This window comes from Triticum urartu, chromosome 6A (genome assembly GCF_056163025.1).
Source record: "Triticum urartu cultivar PI428250 chromosome 6A, HENAU_Tu73, whole genome shotgun sequence".
Lineage (NCBI taxonomy): Eukaryota > Viridiplantae > Streptophyta > Magnoliopsida > Poales > Poaceae > Triticum > Triticum urartu.
This window is the reverse complement of record NC_141878.1, coordinates 230,161,023-230,183,346: the sequence shown is the minus strand read 5'-3', so window position 1 is coordinate 230,183,346 and position 22,324 is coordinate 230,161,023. Positions and strand designations below refer to the sequence as shown.

Below are 22,324 nucleotides of genomic sequence, written 5' to 3'. Positions count from 1 at the left end.
ATTCTATCGTTCATCGGCGATCATCGGAGCGGTAGTGGTACATGTTTCGAAGAGGAACTTGACGAATCTGAGTAACTCGAGGTCGATGGTAGTCGTTCACGTTCATAGTTGCATGAGTTTCCGTAGATGTTCAAGTCATCGGTAGCTGTTTTCGGTGAATCCCGAAACGGTCTTGGCGTCTTCATGCGTAGGGGTACTCGGCGTCGTGGTACTTGGGTTTTCGGACTTGCCGATCTCGTTCTAGCAACGGTAGTCGAACTTGACGAAAAATGGGTCTCCTCGAGGACTTGATGCATCCAAGTTCTTCTGGTTTGTAGATGTACTCGGCGTTCTGAGTCTGGGTCTTGCCGGTCTTGATGGTCCGAAACGGACAAAACGCAAAGGAACCCGGGTGGCAGCATCAAGGAAGTGATGGTAGTGGTCAGCGGCAGGAAGCAGCAGTGGGTCTTGGTGGCCGGCATCGCCGGATCTCGCGGATAGGAGGCTGGCGACGCAGCAGCCCCTGTCGTTCAACGCAGGGTGAAGCAGAGGGCGTCGCGCGGCGATGCGGGCAGGGACTGGACGTGGGGCAGAGGTGGACTTGGGGCTCCGGCGGGAGGAACTTGCGGCGCAGGGGGCGGCGAGCTCGAGCAGATCCGGGCGAGGGTGGCTTGCAGCCCGGACGGGAGGTGAGTGGCGGCGGTAGCTTCGAACTCGGCTAGCCGCGGCCATGGAGGATGGCGGCGCTGAGGCGGGGCGATGACAGGGTGGCCGGGACGAGGCCGGAAGCCGAGGAGGGAGCGGTCGACGGAGCCCGGACCAGGAGTCGAGGCGGCGGAGCTCCTGCTTGGCGACAGGCGAGAGGAGGGACCAGCGGGATCGGGCGCGGGGCTCTATGCGGGTGTGGAGTCGCCGGAGTTGGCCTCCAGTGGCGGCGCGAGAGCGCTCCGGGCGACGCAAGGAGAAGTAGAGGCGCGAGGTAGGAGAGGAGGGCGCTCGATGAGGAGAGGGCGAGGGGATCGAGCGGGTTCTGGCCTCTAGCGGCACGAGGGAGATGAGGGAGACGAGGGAGAGGGAGAGAGCGATGCGGGAGGGGGTTAGGGTAAGCAGCGGGGCTGATTGGGCCTGGCCTTGGGCCGGCGCGTGAGGGAGGGAGGCCCAGGAGGGCAGTGGTGCAGGCCTGGCCAGGGGTGCAGGCCGCCTCTCTCCCTAAATATCTCTCTTTTCCCATTTAAAAAGAAAACAGAAAAGAGAAGGAAAAGAAAGAGAAGGTTGGGATGGAAACTGGGCATGGGGATAATTTTATTGGACTCGCAAAAATGATCTTGATCCAAGAAAAGTATAAATGGGCATGTACCAAGTTTGGATTGGAACTTGTTTGAATTAAATTCAAATGAGTTTGAATGAGAAGTGGGCGTTAGAAAGGTCCCAAAATGTTGAGATTTTTGGAAGACCTCCGGAAAAAGATAAAGAATTTATGGACGAAGTTTGAGGAGCAAACTCGAAGCGAAAAAGACATGTGATTATTGTAAGTGTGTTATAGGTGATCCCAAACTAATGGAATATTTCGTTATAGCTCCCTATAATATTGGGAGGATATGTTATAAAGAGAAATCACCACGTGAATTCCCTCGGTTTAAATGGATCAAAGATCCATGCCATTTATTTAGCTGAGTTAAGAAAATAAATGACATGATGGCATGATGACATGATGCAATGCACATGATGCAAAGATGAAATGCAACGGGCCAAACAAATCACACGACGAAACCTGGAAACCCTGGAAGGCATCTGAAGTTCCAGTCTTGGGGCGTTACAAACATGCCCTGCAAAAACAAGTTAGATGTCCTCTACTTTGTAGTTGCAAGTTTTACGTGGCTGCTACGGGCTGAGCAAGAACCGTTCTTACCTACGCATCAAAACCATAACGATAGTTTGTCAAGTTGGTGCTGTTTTAACCTTCGCAAGGACCGGGCGTAGCCACACTTGGTTCAACTAAAGTTGGAGAAACTGACACTCGCCAGCCACCTGTGTGCAAAGCATGTCGGTAGAACCAGTCTCGCGTAAGCGTATGCGTAATGTCGGTCTGGGCCGCTTCATCCAACAATACCGCCGAACCAAAGTGTGACATGCTGGTAAGCAGTATGACTTATATCGCCCACAACTCACTTGTGTTCTACTCGTGCATAACATCAACGCATAAAACCTAGGCTCGGATGCCACTGTTGGGGAACGCAGTAATTTCAAAAATTTCCTAAGCACATGCAAGATCATGGTGATGCATAGCAACGAGAGTGGAGAGTGTTGTCTACGTACCCTCGTAGACCGGAAGCAGAAGCGTTAGCACAACGCGGTTGATGTAGTCGTACGTCTTCACGACCCGACCGATCAAGCACCGAAACTACGGCACCTCTGAGTTCTAGCACACGTTCAGCTCGATGACGATCCCCGGACTCCGATCCAGCAGAATGTCGGGGAAGAGTTCCGTCAGCACGACGGCGTGGTGATGATCTTGATGTTCTACCGTCGTAGGGCTTCGCCTAAGCACCGCTACAATATTATCGAGGATTATGATGGCGGAGGGCACCGCACACGGCTAATAGATCTCAAGGATCAATTGTTGTATCTTTGGGGTGCCCCCTGCACCCGTATATAAAGGAGCAAAGGAGGAGGGGGCCGGCCCTAGGAGGGGGCGCGCCAAGTGTGGAGTCCTACTAGGACTCCCTAGTCCTAGTAGGATTTCACCTCCCATATGGAATAGGAAAAGAGGAAGGGAAAAGGAGAAGGAAGGAAGGGGGTGCCCCCCTTCCCTAGTCCAATTCGGACCAGACCAAGGGGAGGGGTGCGGCCACCCTTGAGGCCCTTTTCCTTCTTTCCCGTATGGCCCAATAAGGCCCAATACGTATTCCCGTAACTCTCCGGTACTCCAAAAAATACCCGAATCACTCGGAACCTTTCTGATGTCCGAATATAGTCGTCCAATATATCGATCTTTACGTCTCGACCATTTCGAGACTCTTCGTCATGTCCCCGATCTCATCCGGGACTCCGAACTCCTTCGGTACATCAAAACGCATAAACTCATAATATAACTGCCATCGAAACCTTAAGCGTGCGGACCCTATGGGTTCGAGAACAATGTAGACATGACCGAGACACGTCTCCGGTCAATAACCAATAGTGGAACCTGGATGCTCATATTGGCTCCCACATATTCTACGAAGATCTTTATCGGTCAGACCGCATAACAACATACGTTGTTGCCTTTGTCATCGGTATGTTACTTGCCTGAGATTCGATCGTCTGTATCTCAATACCTAGTTCGATCTCGTTACCGGCAAGTCTCTTTACTCATCCCATAATACATCATCCTGCAACTAACTCATTAGTTGCAATGCTTGCAAGGCTTAAGTGATGTGCATTATCGAGAGGGCCCAGAGATACCTCTCCGACAATCAGAGTGACAAATCCTAATCTCGAAATACGCCAACCCAACAAGTACCTTCGGAGACACCTGTAGAGCACCTTTATAATCACCCAGTTACGTTGTGACGTTTGGTGGCACACAAAGTGTTCCTCCGGTAAACGGGAGATGCATAATGTCATAGTCATAGGAACATGTATAAGTCATGAAGAAAGCAATAGCAACAAACTAAACGATCAAGTGCTATGCTAACGGAATGGGTCAAGTCAATCACATCATTCTCCTAATGATGTGATCCCGTTAATCAAATGACAACTCATGTCTATGGTTAGGAAACATAACCATCTTTGATCAACGAGCTAGTCAAGTAGAGGCATACTAGTGACACTCTGTTTGTCTATGTATTCACACATGTATTATGTTTCCGGTTAATACAATTTAGCATGAATAATAAACATTTATCATGATATAAGGAAATAAATAATAGCTTTATTATTGCCTCTAGGGCATATTTCCTTCAATTAAATGGCTAGAAAATCACTTAAATGTCTTAAAAGGTCAACTGGCCCCTGAAATTTTCCAAAATTTGACATGACAGTTGTATTAGTACTACAAAATTTCTCGTACATTTAAAACACCATCCGTTGCTACTGTACTCCAAATTCGTCTTTCACAGCTAATAAAAAATATCTACAACATCACACACAGTTGTTTTCGAGGAACCGTTTGTGATGAAAATATCTGGTTTTATTTAAGTCTCCCTCCTTAAGCTTCGCCGGGTGGTCTGCTCCAGTGCCGGCAACCCCCGAATCCATGAATCCCGACCCCCATTCCCACACCCCCTTCTTGCAAAGATGACACCGTGGAAACGCTTCGTGAAGGCCCGTACGATGCACGCGCCCCCCGAGCGCTGCCGCCTGCACCGAGAGCGCGGCCGCCTACACCGAGAGTGCCGCCGCATCCGCATTGAGCGCGGCCGCTTCCGCTGAGAGGGCGTCCGCGGTAGCTGACAGGGCAGCTGCAGCAGCCGTGACAGCTGCAGCAGCTGCTGCGACGGTGACTGCAAACGCCGAGAGCGCTCGAGCTACCATCCGTGCCGCTGATGTCGCCCTGGCCCAGGTCGAGGCCATCCACGCCAAGATCGAGGATGCACACGCCAAGATATTCCAGGCCACCTCGGACTCCAGCATGCAACCGAGGTCTGAAAAGGCGGTGGTGGCCATGGAGCACCTGCTTCCTCATGAGGTCGCCGAGCGGGAGCTAGAGATGCAGGATGCGGCGGAGATCAAGGAGCGCCGGGAGGAGGAGTTGCGTGTGGCCGAGGTCGAGGTAGAGAAGCATCTGTCCATCGAGGAATTGGTGGTGGAATACAAACGCGAGCTCTAGCGCAGGCACTACTAGAGTACTACAACCTTGAGGGCGGCGTCGAGGACGAGGATGCGGTCGACTTCAGCAGGGGGGCATGGAGTCCACCAACGGCGGCATGTCGCCAGGATAAGTCATCGACGTCTCATCTCACACCGGCGATGCATAGGCCGGTGCAGCGGCGGATTTGTTAAAATTATGCGTACTTAGGCTTTGCTTTTAATGCTGGTCTTTTGTTTAGCAATGTTTAGGTCAACTGGCTCTGTTTAATTACTAAAATTACTCGATTCCGTAAGTGTGGTCTGTCTGCTGTACGCTCTTTTGTGTGCCCAAATTAGCAAGCGATGTTAAATTATGCAATGACGTACCGGGGAAATTTCCACCAAAATTTGAATTATCAAACTCATCCCATGCGTGTAAACTAGAAGAATCATCTGCGATGCACACAATCGTTCAAAGTGAATGGTCCGGCGGCACCGTGCACAAAGTTTCCCTCCACATTTCCAAAATTTTGGCCTACCGCCAAAATATCTACCCTGCCCCATTCCCCCCTTCCTCACCCCCTTTTCTCCCCGACCACAAGTCACATTTCCCCTGTTTCCTCCTTCCTTCCTTCCTTGCTAAGCTATAGCCGCTTCCTCGGTCTCGCTGTCTCGCATCCTACCACCGGGGTCGCCATGGTCTTCTTCAAAGACATCTCCAGCGGGTATGCCTTTCTTCTCTCTGTCGGGCTATGACTTGGAATGAAGGATTTTTTACTTGGCGGTCGATTTGAGTCATTTCTTCCTCTTGTAGCTCCCTAAGACCATCAGTGGCAACGAATGGAGCGGGGTGGCTGAAGATCTATCTGCTCGTTGTCACCATCAATCTCCATGCATGAAGGTAGTTGCGTTTGATTCTGTGGACAGTGGGAGGAAGTTTCTGGCATGTGCATAGAAGGTTAGACACTCTTTCGTTGTTACAAATCATTTGTTAGATGTGATTCAGACACTGTCACGGTCCCAACCCATTCACACCACACCTTCAACCAAACACATCCTAAGACAGTGTCACAGTTCGTACCTAGTATCTTAAATTGTTGCCATATCATCAGCGGTTCCATTAGAAAATTATTTCGCACCACTTCAGCAGTTTGTGCAGCCAACTTTGGTCCACACATCTGAGCAGCAAAGCAGTAAAATACTAAATCTTTATGGCACGAAGGAACTGGGCATCGGAGGAACTACGTGCTCCGGAGTCCGGGTCCCTGATTTTTTTTCCGCTGCATCGGCTCACTAGTGCAGGGCACCGGTGCGAGATGTTGCAACATTTGTCTATACCCCAGTTTTGGCATACATAGTGGACGGCCTTGGTGCGATTGGTTCTATGTTACTAAATTTGTGCATGTACACACCTGTTAATATCAATTTGCTATCATCCAAACACTATCGCTATGCTATTGCAGTTATATTTACCTTCCTCATAAAATGTTCATTTTGTTATTTATTGTACATGAGTAAGAACTTGTAGCGTCGTTGCAGTTAATTATAGCTTCTGATGTTCTAGAATTTGGTTATTGTCTCAGTACCAGTTATTTCATTTGCACATTGATCTTTTTGAGAAGATATGTCATAATTAACATGTTTCTTCAGTTTTTCAAAATAAGCATTGGTGATTTTCTATGTTGCTATAAACCCATTTCCCCTACAATTGTTACTGATCTAGTTTTAAATATTATAGGATGAATGGAAGTGTTCTTACTTGGAGTGGGTTGATCAAGAGTGGCCACAGTCTTTGAAGATGTGCCTAGCGAAGCTCTGGAGCATGTATGAGGAAGAGAACACATGTAGGATTAGAGAAAGTGTTGTCAACAGTGAAGCATATTTCAAGATGGGGGATAAAAAGTTGAAGGTGTAGAATGAGCTCAGATTTTTTAAATCAGACTTTGCTAAGATGGTGTTGGCGAAGGAGGAGGTGCTTTCCTAGTTGGCCCGTGCAAAACGGGTTCTTACTGAATTGAAAGCAGAGGTGGATAAGACGAGCCTGGATGATCTCGATTAGGGAAATGAATATATTGTTCTTATGAAGTTGAACTAGCTATATGTTGTATTGTGTTGTTTTCATGTAGCTACCGTACTGTGATGTTATAATATATTTATGTGCCTGATATGAAATTGGCAAACAGCTATTCGATATGAAATGTGAATTTGCGTAATACTGGAATTATTAATTGTAAACTAATAAACCTGCTAAATGTGTCATGGACTTTTGCAAATGGTTCTAGCAGAAAAAGCGCTTGCAATGGATAGCCCAATGCCAGACAGTTTTGTTCATCAAATCGTGTGTGATATAGTTGATAAAAGCAAACAGTTAACCATGGCAAACCGTGTGTGATAGTTACACCTTTCACACACGAGCCTACACATAAAACTGTGTGGGATGTACGTCCGAACGAAAACGTGTTCCCTGGATTGATTGTGTGGGATGTACATAAGAATGGAAACATATTCCTTGGATTGACTATGTGTGATATACATACAAACAGAAATGTTTTTCTAGGATTCACCGTGTGGGATGTACATACCTACGGAAATGATTTTCTCGGATTACCGTGTGGGATGTACATACCTACGAAAATGATTGGGTTTCGATGCCTCGCCCGATCGCACACGGCCCCAGCCTGGGTCCCAGGAGGGCCTATCCCTGACAATTTATGGGTCATGTGCGAAGGACACGCTACCGCACACACTCACTTGGCGATGGTTCCAAATGCCGTCGCTGAAACGGGTTAAAAACCGTTTGTTTAGAACCGATGCGCACCAGTGCATGTTCCATCACAAAAGGGCGTCCAAAAGAGGTGAGATACAAATAAGGGTTAGAAATTCAAGCAAAGCACAAGAAACCAAGGAAAGTAACCGGCAATCCGTAAGCAGTTGTGGAGATTCTAACTTTGATGTTAGTGACAATTTTGCAACACAGATGATGATGGGTTAGAAATTTGAGCATAACTGGTGGTGGATTATAGAAAATGAAGAAAAATGGTAGAGAGTTTGTGCATGCTTTGCCACATATTTCATATTGCATCTCATTGTGTGAGCATGTTGATTGCACATTTTTCTCATTCGAGGACATCCATTTGTTCCTTTGATTATTTAGTCTTTTTCTCTTGCCAAATGGATGGACAAGAATGCCTAAAAACTTCCTCTAGCTATCTATGTGTTTCTCGTCTCAAACTCTATTCATGCTACATCACAAAGTTTGATCAAGTCAAATTCGAACCCTCTGGTTGAGGAGCACTCGGAGTCACCGATTCATCATAGACTTAAACTTTCAAAACCTCTCTGTGTATTTCGGTCTGACCGATTCATTCCTTTCGGTCATAGTGAGTTCATTGAGTTGATCTAGGTTTTCAATCTCGGTGCAACTGATTTGAACAATTCGGTCACACCGAGTTGCAGTAACCGCTTGCGATATTGCATCTCGGTGCCACCGAGTCGTTCCACTCGGTCACACCAACAGGGTCAGGATATATATACCCATGGGCCAAATTTTGGAAATTTCTCCGAAACCTTTCACCCGCGCGTGTCCTGCTCTGCTGACTCGGGTCTCCGGATTGTCTCCTCATTGCAAGTGACCTCCCGCCGCTGGTCTCCACCACCGTCAACGGGAATCTTCACCGCCGTGTCGCTGTAGCGAGCTCATCGCCAAGTTAGGGTATGAGTTCAATCCTTTGTGCAATCTTTACCTCGGATTCTTGGCACAAAATCAATGCCATGATTCTTACCACGTATGAGATCACTCTATCCAACAAAAACTTCCTTTAGATTAGTTCTGATTCGAAAATTTAGGGTTAGGTTTCCGCCGAACTCATCTCGGACCGACCGAGTTGTAGAAATCGGTCTCACCGATTTGGCTTAGGCCATTTCACTTGTAACTTTTGGTCTGACTGAAACTTGCAAATCGGTGTGGCCGAGTTCGATTCTCAGTGAAACCGTATAGCGCCCAAGATGCAATTCTATCCCAATCATGTGATGAATTCATGATCGAGGCACAATCGTATTTCGAGCGCATAGCAAGGTGGATATCATTACAACATACCATGTACTGAATAGATGAGAATACAAGTTAAAGGCTTACACTCGCCACAAGCTACAACATGAATACAACAGTTCATCAATACATAACAATCATCATACAAAAGAGCAGGATCCGACTACGGATGAAAACAAACGAAAAGAAGAATGACATCCACCCTGCTAATCCCAGGCTCCCCGACTCGGAACCTATCCCTTGATCGAAGAAGAAGAAGCAGAAGAAGAACTCCAAGACAAGCAAGCATCGCTCTCACGTCAAAGCATCGCTTTGCCTGTACCTGCAACTGTTGTTGTAGTAATATGTGAGCCACGAGGACTCAGCAATCCCATTACCATGGATATCAAGACTAGCAAAGCTTAATGGGTATGGAATGGATAAGTGGTGAGGTTGCAGCAAGCGGCTAAGCATTGTATGGTGGCTAACTTACAAGTACAAGAGTAAGATGAAAAGCTACGTAAACGGTCGCAAACTAGTAATGATCAATAAGTGATCCTGAACTACTTACGTTCAAACATAACCCAACCGTGTTCTCTTCTCGAACACACCCGAAAAGAGACAGTCACAGTTAGGCATGCGGTAGGTGTATTTTAATTGAGTTTACTTCAAGTCCTATATAACCGGATATTGACAAATTCCCATCTACCAAATAACCGCGGGCCCGACTCTCGAAAGTTTAAACTCTGCATGGGTGTCCCAACTTAGCCCATGATAAGCTCTCATGATCCGCGGAGACAATCCTCCATCTCGGGACACCCCGAGTAACCTCGGAACCCCGGTGCACAAGCTCTTCGAAGAAAGGAAAACTATCCCAAGGAGATCTCCCGGTGAGTCAGATCCGTGTCCAGAGCCGCGCGCTCTCTATCTACGGACTCATCCGTCTATGCATAGTGGACGATAGCCAAAACACCTCGAGTTGCCCCAAGGCGGCACCGCCGACTGCTAGGTTGGTGGACCAGCACTCATGAGGAGCACTGGCTCGGGGGTTGATTAAGAGACCTCGGGTGCTAACCGGTCCCTATGCAAGTTTTAGTTGTTATTAGGCAAATGGTAAAACCAATGTTGGATCTCCTCATGATAGCTTTACTTTAAACAAAGAAACAAGGGGGCCCATAAACCCCGACCGTGTTAGGAACACAAAATTCAAGGAACACTAGATCATCGAAGGCACGCGTTGCCGCGCCCGTCTATTTTTTGAATAGAATGGTAGGTACTTTTATAAGTATACTAAGAGATATGATAGGAAGTAATTTTCGAAGAAACATAAAGATACATGATATGATAGAAGTCTTTTTCAAAGAAACATAAAGATACATGATAAAATTTGTAGTAATACTATGAAGAGTAAAGAAGTTGTGTATGTAATGTAGTGCCATTGCTCAATCTAAGTTGTGATGCATAAAAATGATGGGCGTAATGGTCAATTATATTTGCTGGAGAAGATTGGATCTTGGAAACCCATAGATATGAAGAAAACGATCTATGGAACACACCATGATTGTTTGGTACAAGCTTTAGTGAATACCAGAGTCAAAATATGTTACCAATGTTCTAATGTTGTGCAAACGGAGAGTTCTGTACATAGAATATATGGGTGAGTGCCACCCAGATTACATGGAACGTGCTCATTTCCGAATGATCTTTTTGCATCATGTATGGAATTATTTTTGATAAAATATCAATATCACAAGCCAAACTGAAACTACGCGTATCTGCAAGCATGCAACAATACAACTTTGGTGAAGCTACAGTAAAGGATGAGAACCACTCATCAATAATCTAGACACGATTAACCACCTTGCCTAACAGCAATGCTTCGACCATACTTGAGATATGAGCCTTGCATACTTGTAAAGAGAGCAGGAGGAAATTTAGATAATCGATCGCATTAAAAACTACCTTAATGCAGGATTGCATACTTGTAAACCTAACATATCCAGTTTTAAAATTGGATTTGAGAATAATTTTTTTTTCATTCCATGAGTTTAAAAATGAGCAAATAGAACATCATCCAGAAGAATTGATATGATGAAAAAAGGTTAGTCCTAAAAAGCATGGTGCATCTGTGCAGCAACATAGAACTACCGGGTGGCTCCAAAGCAAAACAGAGCCAAGACAGTTATTAAAAAACCATAAGAAGCTAAGGTTTTACCACGAATTACATATCAGGCTAAGAGTTTAGTTAAGTCTGTTCCAGTCAGGACTGTTCTAACATAAGTTCTGAAGTCTGTTCTCACTATTGTCAAGTGCATGGAACGATTTCTCATTGAGGAACACAAACGCCCGAAGCATCCAGCACAGGTTTCGGAAGATACAGCCGTGTATCAAAACATATCAATATAATCAAGGATCCTTATTTTCAAATTGTAACGGCATTCAGAGGCCGCGAAGATAAGGTAAGCCGAGGTTACTACACTACATCGAGCTGACTCCCTGGGAAATCCATATCTCTAGCACCATATCTTGTTGCCGTACTCTCCTCGACCAATCAATCCATGTTAAACCATATAAACAAGAAATTAAGTTGCAAAATACAAACACTCGAAAAGGGGGAACAAAGCATGGATGAGGAGCAGAGATGGAAATTTGGAATACCCTTTGTATTATTGTCCAGTGAAGAAGGGGCGTAGGGGCGTGAAAATCCACCGCATGTAAGTGTCAACGCCAAGGAAGTGTCGAGCGAGGCCGTTACCGATAGAACCAACAAAAATTGACCCCGGCCTTGCTTCGCCCTGCATCAATCAGTCAGGCCCGCCTTGATTCGCCCTGCATCGATCAGTCAAGCCTGACTTGAATGGATCAGATTGAAGATCGGCGGCTCGATGAGTACCAACCTCCAAGATTTGCCCAAATCAGTTGACTGGAACCTTGATGAACACAACCTGTACAAAATTGAGATCCGAAAGACATTAGCACCTGAAATCCCATCTCCAAACCTAGCAATCTTTTGCGGTGGCCGAGATATTGAGTGGCAATGTTGATAGGATTAAGGAAAACGGGTCAAAAAATAGGATGAACGAGAGCGGTTGCGGTGATATCTACCAGAGGGACCGGGAGCAGTAGGGCTGGTGGCAGCAACCCAAAGCATCACTCACCGTCATCGCCGGTGCGGCGATTAGGCCTAGGACACGAAGTGGAGCGGGGATGCAGAGAGATCACGTGGATGAATTGGTCACACAGGAAAGACTCGAGGCCCAACTAATAGCAGATCAGGAATTTTGTCACGGGAGTAGCAGCCCAGCCTATGTATCACGATATTCGCGTAACGAAATCCCAGGCGGAATTAAGTGAAGATCCAACGCTCAGAAACGACCACAACTCCAGATCCAACGGTTGGGAACACTAATGGCCTAAGAGGGCAGGAATAGTGCTCGGTTATAATGTATCTAAATAACACCGATATGACGGAAACTAAGGCGGCAAGAGTGGAACAAAACACCAGGCAAAAGGCTGAGCCTTCCACCCTTTACCAAGTATATAGATGCATTAATTAAATAAGAGATATTGTGATATCCCATGATATCCATGTCCCAACATGGAACAAACTTCAACTACACCTACAACTAGCAACACTATAAGAGGGGCCGAGCAAAGCGGTAACATAGCCAAACAACGGTTTGCTGGGATGGTGAAAATGGTTAGAGGTTGTTTCATGGCATATTTAAGAGGCTTGATTACCAAGTGGTAGGTAGCGCGACATAGCGATAACATTGAGACAACTAGCAAATCAAAGATAGTAGTGGTATCCAGGGTAACGATCATCTTGCTTGAAATCCCGCTAGGAAGAAGACCGAATCCATGAAGTAGTCGAACAACGTAGTCGAACGAATCCTCACGATCGCAACGAAACAGGAACTATCGAGAAGCACAACCGGAAAGAAGCAAACAACATAGTAAACAAACAAGCATAACATGGCACGATGCACAATCAAGCATGATGCATGTCTGGTTTAATAAGGCATGGCATGGCAAAGTGCAACAAACAATACTACAAATTAAGTGGAGCTCAATATGCAACGAGTTGCATATTAACGAAACAACACATGACTTATTTAGTTCTCTCTTGGTTATGTACCCATCAATATTAAATGTTGGTTAACATGGCAAGAGGTGAAACATAATTAAACTAACTATTTAGGCAAGTTTAAATGAGTCCGGAAACATCAAACAACAATTTCGGTAAATCCCCACATATCATTTAGCAATTTAATGCAAACAACAATTTTGAACATTTAACATGTTGTTATCATGATGCGGATGACATATACAAGTTTTAAGCAATTTTTATGAAAATGTTGGCTTGAGCACGTTATGAAGCATTTGTCACCGTGGCGGAACGAAAGGGGTGCCACGGTAACGATAACGGAAATGGTGCCATGACAACGACAACGAAATGGTGCCACGGCAACATTCTGATGATCCGACAACTCATTGAGATACTCATGCAAAGAGCAAGTGTCTGGATGCGCGAAACATGCTAGAAATGGTGGGGTGCTCCCGATTACCGGTTCCCACGGGTCGACGCATGGAAAATGAGGAGGAACGTGCAATGACAACTCAGACACGGCACAAACACGAGCATCTCATACAACGCATGTCGTCCACGGGCGGTCGTCTCGTCATTATACCTTTGAAGCGTGCATTTTCGAAGCGGAGCGGGTTCGTTGAGGGAAGTAGTCATTCTCTTGACAGTAGTGGAAGTAGTGGTACACGTCTTCTTGTCGAACCCACGTGGCGGTAGACGTACATTTTATGTAGATGTTTGGGTCATCGGTAGAGGTACTTGACGCATCGTTGAACTTGGCGTTCGGGGAATCCCGCGTAGTCGTACCCGAGTCGTAGTCGAACTTGACGGATCCGAGGGCTCCGGCATCGTGTTAATTGGCGCAATCCAAGATGACGGTAGTTGTACACGGGTCTTAGACGTTCGAGTCATCGGTAGAGGTACTTGGTGCACCCTAGGGTCGTCGAGTACTGGTTTTTGGTGAAGTCCGGGTCTTTGGTGTCGTGGTACTTGGCGTCCATGTAGTCGATCTTGCTGGTCTTGATGGTGCCAAATGATGCAACACAAGGGCCTCGGGTGGACAACAGCAAGGCAGGTCAACGAGGTGGCAAGATGTAGGTGTTGGCCACGTCCATGGAAAGAGCAGAGGGGAGCTTAGGTGATACAGGCCCATTGCTGGCCGCGGCGGGCAAGGCCAGGACGACAGCGAAACTCCGGGGACCCGAGGATTGATGGGGTGGCGTAGGGATGACACGAATGGATGGATCTGGCGCTCTATAGCATGTGTCACTCACTGGTCGTGGTCGCCAGCGCGGGTGGATGGCGCGGGCATCGTGGCGGGGAGGCGCTTGAGGCTGAACGGAGGTAGGAGGAGGCGCTGGTGCGAGGTGCCCCTTGGCTGCCATGGCCGGAGGCGAGGTCGGGGCAGAGGAACGCGACGATGGACCAGAGAGCGGGTGGCGGTGGAGAGGCGACAATGGTGCAATCTGGCAGTGGGCCTCTCTAGATCAAGGACACGCGGGGGGGAGGGGGGGAGCTCCCGGAGGCTGGCGGCGCTGGGGGTCGGGCGTGAGGTGGCCCTCCCCTGGCTCGAGGTGTGTGCGTGTGGCTAACAGGAGGAAGCAGGGGATCGAGGGCATTGACGGCGTTGAGGGGGAGCGCGAGGGAGAGATCGAGCGGAGGGGGTAGGGGCTAAGGTTAAGAAGAAAGGGTTGTTGGACCTCTATGCAAATGGGTCGGCCTGATGGGATGCCCTCTCTCTTCATTCCCTTTATCTCCATGAGAAATAAACATAATTTCAAAGAAAAGAAAGAGAGGGTCAGGGAAAGAATTTGAATAAGAGGTTAAATTTTTTGGACCCGCAAAAATGCGTTTGTTCCAAGAAAAATGTAGTGGGCAAGATTGGAAGAATTGAATTTAATTCAAATGGGTTCTAATAGATAGTGGGTTCTAGGAAGGTCTAGAAATGATGAGATTTTTAGAGGAGCCTCGATAAAAGTGATAAGAGTTGTTGACAAGGTTTGGAGGTCAACTCGAAGTAGAAAAAGGCACGGGATTATTTGCAAGTGTGTTTAAGGGTGATTCCGAAATAGTGGAATATTTATTAGCTCCCTAAAAATATTGGGAGGATATGTTATAAAGAGAAATCACCATGTGAAATCCCTTGATTTAAATAGATCAACGATCTATGCAATTTATTTAGTTGAGTTTTAAAAAGGGTTGCATGATGACATGATGCAATGCAAATGATGATATGAAGAATGCAACAAACAAATAAAACCCACTGCAAAACTCAGAATACATTGAAGGCATCTGGAGCGTCAGTCTCGGGTCGTTACAACTCTCCTCCACTTACAAGAGATATCGCCCCGAGATCTAGGGATGACAAATGTAAGAGGAAGAGAAGAGGTAAAACTAAGTTGCTTCTTCGACAAACGAGTGAAACCACAAACCTTGAGAGGTTGAAAGAATACAACAGAGACGAACAAGATTGCAAACAGTTCGTTAGCAAAGAGAAACAAGGAACATTACGTGAACCTTGTAGGTTGAAAGACATGAAATAAGTGCTTCACGAACCAAAAGAATATGACCACACCGGTATAATGAGATAACCAAGGAACAATAATGATAAAATTTGGACAACACTCCGGTAGAAAAGAGAAGGAAAACTTGATAAGATGAAGAGAACTTGAATGAGAACACAACACTCTGGTTAAATGGATAAGCAAAAAAATAACATGATCTTGACAAAACGAGGTGATGGGTGAAGAGAGCAACATCATAATGCCTTCGGAGGAAAGAATAGAAGATAAATGGTTGGAAGAAAAGAACAAAAAAGAAAATGACAATGTCTACCACAAATGAATTTGAAAAGCGTCCTTATGAAGAAAGGATTGAATGGAGTTGTTGAAGAATCAACAATGGAAAGAAGAAGATTGTTGTGGGCTTATGGAAAACTTCTCAAAATTATGAGGTGACAACCGGCCACTAATGGGAACAGTTAATTGGATTGACATTTACAAGGAAACTGCTTTTACCAAGAGAATGGAAGGAAACTTGGATTATTGATAGGCACCACAATTAGCAACATTCCTTAGGGAAGGCTTTAGGTGAAATATTTACCAAGATAACTCCAACGAAGATATTGATGGATTTAAAATACCTCATTCTTGACAACATGTGAATCATGAAACACGAAGGGAAATTGTTTAGAACGACATAACACCACCTCAAAAGATAAGACAGAAAGAATTGCACTTTGAAATGCAACATGAAGAAAGCTTGAGCTCCAACAAGAATCTTGACGAACACTCCGAGAATAAATTAAATCCTTGATGAACCACCATGTAGTGCCTTCTTGAGAACTCCGGTAATAAAAGAATGATGGAAAGAAAGAGAAGTTGAAAGAACAAGGTGAAGCTTTGCCATGATTTAGGTGGAGCTTCGTGACAAGATAATTGAGAGAGCTTGGAACTCCGGGAAAAAGTATGAAGCACTTGGGATTTAGAATTTATTCATCATAAACAAACTCTGGGAGAAGGAATTAATCACCTCGAGGAAATAAGAATAAGAATTATGTTATGCGTATCCTTCACCAATTTAAATTGGTGACAAACAACAGATTTGGCACACTACTTATTCTCATTGAAAGGATTAAGGGAGATATAGCGCAAACTTGAGGAAGGTCTTCAACGATCCACTAGTAGGATTTGGGAAAGACGAATGAATTGATATGATAACAAAGGAAGATGAATCCTAGACAAACCACCATAAGAACTAAAACGAACAAAGAAAAGAGAACGAATCACCAGGAAGAATTAGAAAACGAATAAAGATACTTGAGGGAATTCAGATACGAGAGAATGAAGAGATCATGAACTGATTAGAGGATATTTGAACGATGCACCGGTAGAATATGGAGACGAACGAAGAGGCATGAATTGAGAAGAATTGCGGAAATTAAGTTGAAAGATGAGAATGAAGAAATCTTCTGAAATGATGGCCTTGGATGATCGAGAGAGAAAAGCAACTCCTGAAATGCTTCCGATGTGTATGAAAAGAATTCCTCACAATCAAAAATAATCGCGACGATGGCACGAATCTAGAAGCATGAATATTAAGAGAACGGACCAAGATTCAAGATAAATTCTTCTTCGGTCTTCAAATCTGAGAATGATGACAAGAAACGCCACCATGAATAGTTGAGACACTCCGGAAGAATTAAAAGAGGAATGGTTGAGCGAAAGATGAAAAGAATTTGAAAACGATCTTGGAGAAGGCATATGACTGATGAAAATCCATTCTAATCTTACACTTTGAAAATAATTTGAGAATAACTCCGGAAAAATTAGATGAGTTAGGTAAGATCCTATGAAAGACCTGTGGGTTAGGGCCCACTCAAAAGAAACACAGTTGGAAAAGATTGCTTAGGAAGCGATAATGCACCGTTTGATTTGAATGGCTTATATGAGATAACAACCTCAAAATACCTTGAACGGATTGAGAATGGAAACAAATCTTCTAAGATATCCTGAGCACTCCAGATATGAATAGAGAGAGGTGAGAGATTAAGATGTGCACCGGCATGGGAAAGCATTTGAAACGAGGAAAGGGATATGATCAACATCGGAGCTTGAATTGAATCCACCGGAAAATAATATGAAAATGAAGAATGATAAACTTGAAACTTCCTTAGTAACTTCATGAGAATCACTGGGTAAAAACATTAAAGGAAAATAATGGAGAGACTTCACTCTATAAAATGGATACTTGATTAAGGATTCTGGCTCCATGAAGAAAATATGGTGGGAGGGTGGGAAAATATAGTCAACTAGGGACGAATAGAATGAACACCATTGAGAAGAACTAAGTATTGATCTTTCAAATGAAAAGGAAGATTGAATTATCTTGAAGAGAAGCACACCGGTTGGAAAGAATTAAAATGAAAATCCCGATGATCAAGAAGAATTAGCACTCCCATAAAAATATGAGAGCACCACTTAGGAAAATGTATGGAATCAACACTTGACTTCGAAGCAACTCGAATACCAGAACAAAAACAAAACAAAGGATTTGGCTTGTGGAAATAAGCCAGAACAAACATATGATAGACCCCATATCGTATCATGTGTCTGTTGGAAAGACATCCCACGTGATAATTGAATTCCCACCTATAAACTCCCGAAACTTTCTGGTTATGCAATCTGGTGTTGGGGATACAGGGAGGCACAAATATCTCACACAACTAAGAAATCCTACACTCCGACTGTATCCATCCGTCAACACATAACCAAGAAAACCTCAGAAGTCGTGTACCTCAGACCTTTGAAAACATTCGATATACTAGATGTGGCAATACATTTGATCGCCCTCCCCAGTACTGGGTGTCGTCAAACTACTCTCACCACAAAGAGTATAGAAGCATTTTCAATGTCGGTGTCCTCTGGTATTCCGGAACTGAAACGATAAGAACTATGACAAAAACACCTTGGAGCTTAACTCCCCGGGACACTGCCACAACCCCTAAATGTTAGGAGGCACCAAGACAGAATCCCCGACACCATGATATCACAATGAGACAACAATACCCGCGTGATCCTAAATAAAATTTAAGTGAAAAAGAGGAGAGTGAAGTCAAAACATTTACACCAGGAGTCCTCACCAGAGCGACAAAGGGGATGAGGAGTAAAAAGAAATCCTACTCTCTGATATAACTAAGACTCAAAATAGTTTTCTTCTAGAGTCAACAATGATAGCGACGATCAATCAAGGGGGCTCCTACAGTCGGTAAAGCTCTGATACCAACTTGTAGCACCCAAGATGCGATTCTATCCCAATCACGTGATGAATTCATGATTGGGGCACAATCGCATTTCAAGCGCATAGCAAGGTGGATATCATTACAACATACCATGTACGGAATAGATGAGAATACAAGCTAAAGGCTTACACTCGTCACAAGCTACAACATGAATACAACAGTTCATCAATACATAGCAATCATCATATAGAAGAGCAGGATCTGACTACGGATGAAAACAAACAAAAAGAAGAACGACATCCACCCTGCTAATCCCAAGCTCCCCGACCCAGAACCTATCCCTTGATCGAAGAAGTAGAAGTAGAAGAACTCCAAGACAAGCAAGCATCGATCTCACGTCAAAGAATCGCTTTACCTATACCTGCAACTGTTGTTGTAGTAATCTGTGAGCCACAAGGACTCAGCAATCCCAATACCATGGGTATCAAGACTAGCAAAGCTTAATGGACATGGAATGGATAAGTGGTGAGGTTGCAGCAAGCCGCTAAGCATTGTATGATGGCGAACTTACAAGTACAAGAGTAAAATGAAAAGCTACGCAAACGATTGCAAACTAGTAATGATCGAGAAGTGATCCTGAACTACTTACGTTCAAACATTACCCAACCGTGTTCTCTTCTCGAACGCACCCGAATAGAGATAGTCATGGTTACGCACGCGGTAGGCCTATTTTAATTGAGTTTAGTTCAAGTCCTCTACAACCGGATATTAACAAATTCCCATCTGCCACATAACCGCGGGCACGGCTCTCAAAACTTTAAACCCTGCAGGGGTGTCCCAACTTAGCCCATGACAAGCTCTCATGATCCGCGGAGACAGTCCTCCATCTCGAGACACCTCGAGTAACCTCGGAATCCCGGTGCACAAGCTCTTTGAAGAAAGGAAAACTAACCCAAGGAGATCTCCCGGTGAGTCAGATCCGTGTCCAGAGACGTGCACTCTCTATCTACGGACTCATCCGTCTATGCATAGTGGACGATAGCCAAAAGACCTTGAGTTGCCCCGAGGCGGCACCGCCGACTGCTAGGTAGGTGTACCAACACTCATGAGGAGCACTTGCCTGAGGGTTGATTAAGAGACCTGGGGTGCTAGCCGGTCCCTATGCAAGTTTGTTGTTATTAGGCAAATGGTAAAACCAATGTTGGATCTCCTCAGGAAAGCTGTACTTTAAACGAAGAAACAAGGGGGGCCCATAAACCCCGACCGCGTTATGAACACAAATTTCAAGGAACCTAACACTGGTATGACGGAAACTAAGGAGGCAAGAGTGGAACAAAACACCAGGCAAAAGGCCGAGCCTTCCACCCTTTACCAAGTATATAGATGCATTGATTGAATAAGAGATATTGTGATATCCCATGATATCCATGTCCCAACATGGAACAAACTGCAACTGCACCTACAACTAGCAACGCTAAAAGAGGGGCCGAGCAAAGCGGTAACATAGCCAAACAACGGTTTGCTCGGATGGTGAAAAAGGTTAGAGGTTTTTTCATGGCATATTTAGGAGGCTTGATAACCAAGTGGTAGGTAGCACGACATAGCGATAACATTGAGACAACTAGAAAAGCAAAGATAGTAGTGATATCGAGGGTAACGATCATCTTGCTTGAAATCCCGCTAGGAAGAAGACCGAATCCATGAAGTAGTCGAACAACATAGTCGAAGGAATCTTCATGATGGCAACGAAACAAGAACTATCGAGAAGCACAACCGGAAAGAAGCAAACAACATAGTAAACAAACAAGCATAACATGGCACGACGCACAATCAAGCATGGTGCATGTCCGGTTTAATAAGGCATGGCATGGCAAAGTGCAACAAACAATACTACAGATTAAGTGGAGCTCAATATGCAACGGGTTGCATATTGACGAAACACCACATGACTTATTTAGTTCTCTCTTGGTTATGTACCCATCAATATTAAATATTGGTTAACATGGCAAGAGGTGAAACATAATTAAACTAACTATTTAGACAAGTTTAAATGATGCCGGAAGCATCAAACAACAATTCTGGTAAATCCCCACATATCATTCAGCAATTTAATGCAAACAACAATTTAAACATTTAACATGTTGTTATCATGATGCGGATGACATATACAAGTTTTATGCAATTTTTATGAAAAATTTGGCATGAGCACGTTATGAAGCATTTGTCACCGTGCCGGAACGAAAGGGGTGCCATGGCAACGACAAAGGAAATGGTGCCATGGCAACGACAACAAAATGGTGCCACGACAACATTTCGATGATCCGACTACTCATTGAGATACTGGTGCAAAAGAGCAAGTGTGCGGATGTGCGAAACATGCTAGAAATGGTGGGGTGATCCCGGTTACCGGGTTCCCACAGGTTGACGCATGGCAAATGAGGAGGAACGTGCATTGTCAACTCGGACACGGTGCAAACACAAGCATCTCATACAACACATGTCGTCCACAGGCAGTCGTCTTGTCATTATACCTTTGAAGCGTGCATTTTTAGAGCGGAGCGGGTTCGTTGAGGGAAGTAGTCATTCTCGCAACGGTAGTGGAAGTAGTGGTACATGTCTTCTTGTCGAACCCACGCGGCGGTAGACATACACGGTACATAGATGTTCGGGTCATCGGTAGAGGTACTTGACGCATTGTTGAACTCGGCGTCCGGGGAATCCCGCGTAGTCGTACCCGAGTCGTAGTCAAACTTGACGGATCCGAGGGCTCTGGGCGTCATGTTACTTGGAGAAATCTGAGACGACAGTAGTTGTAGATGGGTCGTAGACATTCGAGTCATCGGTAGAGGTACTTGGCACACCCTAGGGTCATCGAGTACTGGTTCTTGGTGAAGTCCGGGTCTTTGGTGTCATGGTACTTGGTGTCCATGTAGTCGATCTTGCTGGTCTTGATGGTCCGAAATGAAGCAACACAAGGGCCTCGGGTGGATAGCAGCAATGCAGGTCAATGAGGTGGCAAGATGCAGGTGTTGGTCACGTCCATGGAAAGAGCAGAGGGGAGCTTAGGTGATGCAGGCCCATCGCTGGCCGCGGCGGGCAAGGCCAGGACGACAACAGAACTCCGGGTTGCCGAGGATTGGCGGGGTGGCATAGGGACGACGCGAATGGATAGATTTGGCGCTCTCTAGCATGTGTCACTCGCTGTTCGTGGTCGCCGGCGCGGGCACCGTGGCGGGGAGGCGCCGAGCTTGAGGCCGAACGGAGGGAGGAGGAGGCACGGGCGCGAGGTGGCCCTCGGCTACCATGCCCGGAGGCGAGGTAGAGGCAGAGGAACGCGGCGGCGGACCGGAGAGCGGTGCAATCCGGCAGCGGGGCCCACTGAATCAAGGACGCGCGGGGGGGGGGGGGGGGGGGGGAGCTCCTGGACACTACTAGGGAAAACCTTATACACAAAATCTTAGCAGTAGCGCGGTAAAATAAGAGGCGCTACTACTAATTTTCAGTAGCGCGGGCTCAAAACAGGCGCTACTAATTTTCAGTTTAGCAGCAGCGCACTGCCGCGACCCATGCTACTGCTAATGTAATAGTAGTAGCACGCTTTTTGCTCTGACTGTTGCTGCTAATTTTGAAATTGGCCACATGGCGGGACCCGCTTAGCAGTAGTGTGTGTTCAGAAAGCTCGTTGCTACTATTCCCTTAGCAGTAGCGCGCTTTACGTCCC

At 45.6% G+C, this 22,324-nt stretch overlaps 1 long non-coding RNA gene across 1 annotated transcript; it reads right to left on the bottom strand.

Moving 5' to 3' along the window:
- Nucleotides 1-8,819: 8,819 nt before the first annotated feature.
- On the bottom strand, nt 8,820-12,074 carry LOC125512654 (uncharacterized). The gene is made up of 3 exons (XR_007285464.2): nt 11,882-12,074; nt 11,435-11,721; nt 8,820-9,125 (listed from the first exon to the last, which is right to left on the bottom strand). It is a non-coding gene; the product is annotated as an uncharacterized LOC125512654 (long non-coding RNA).
- Between the last annotated feature and the right edge of the window lie 10,250 nt (nt 12,075-22,324).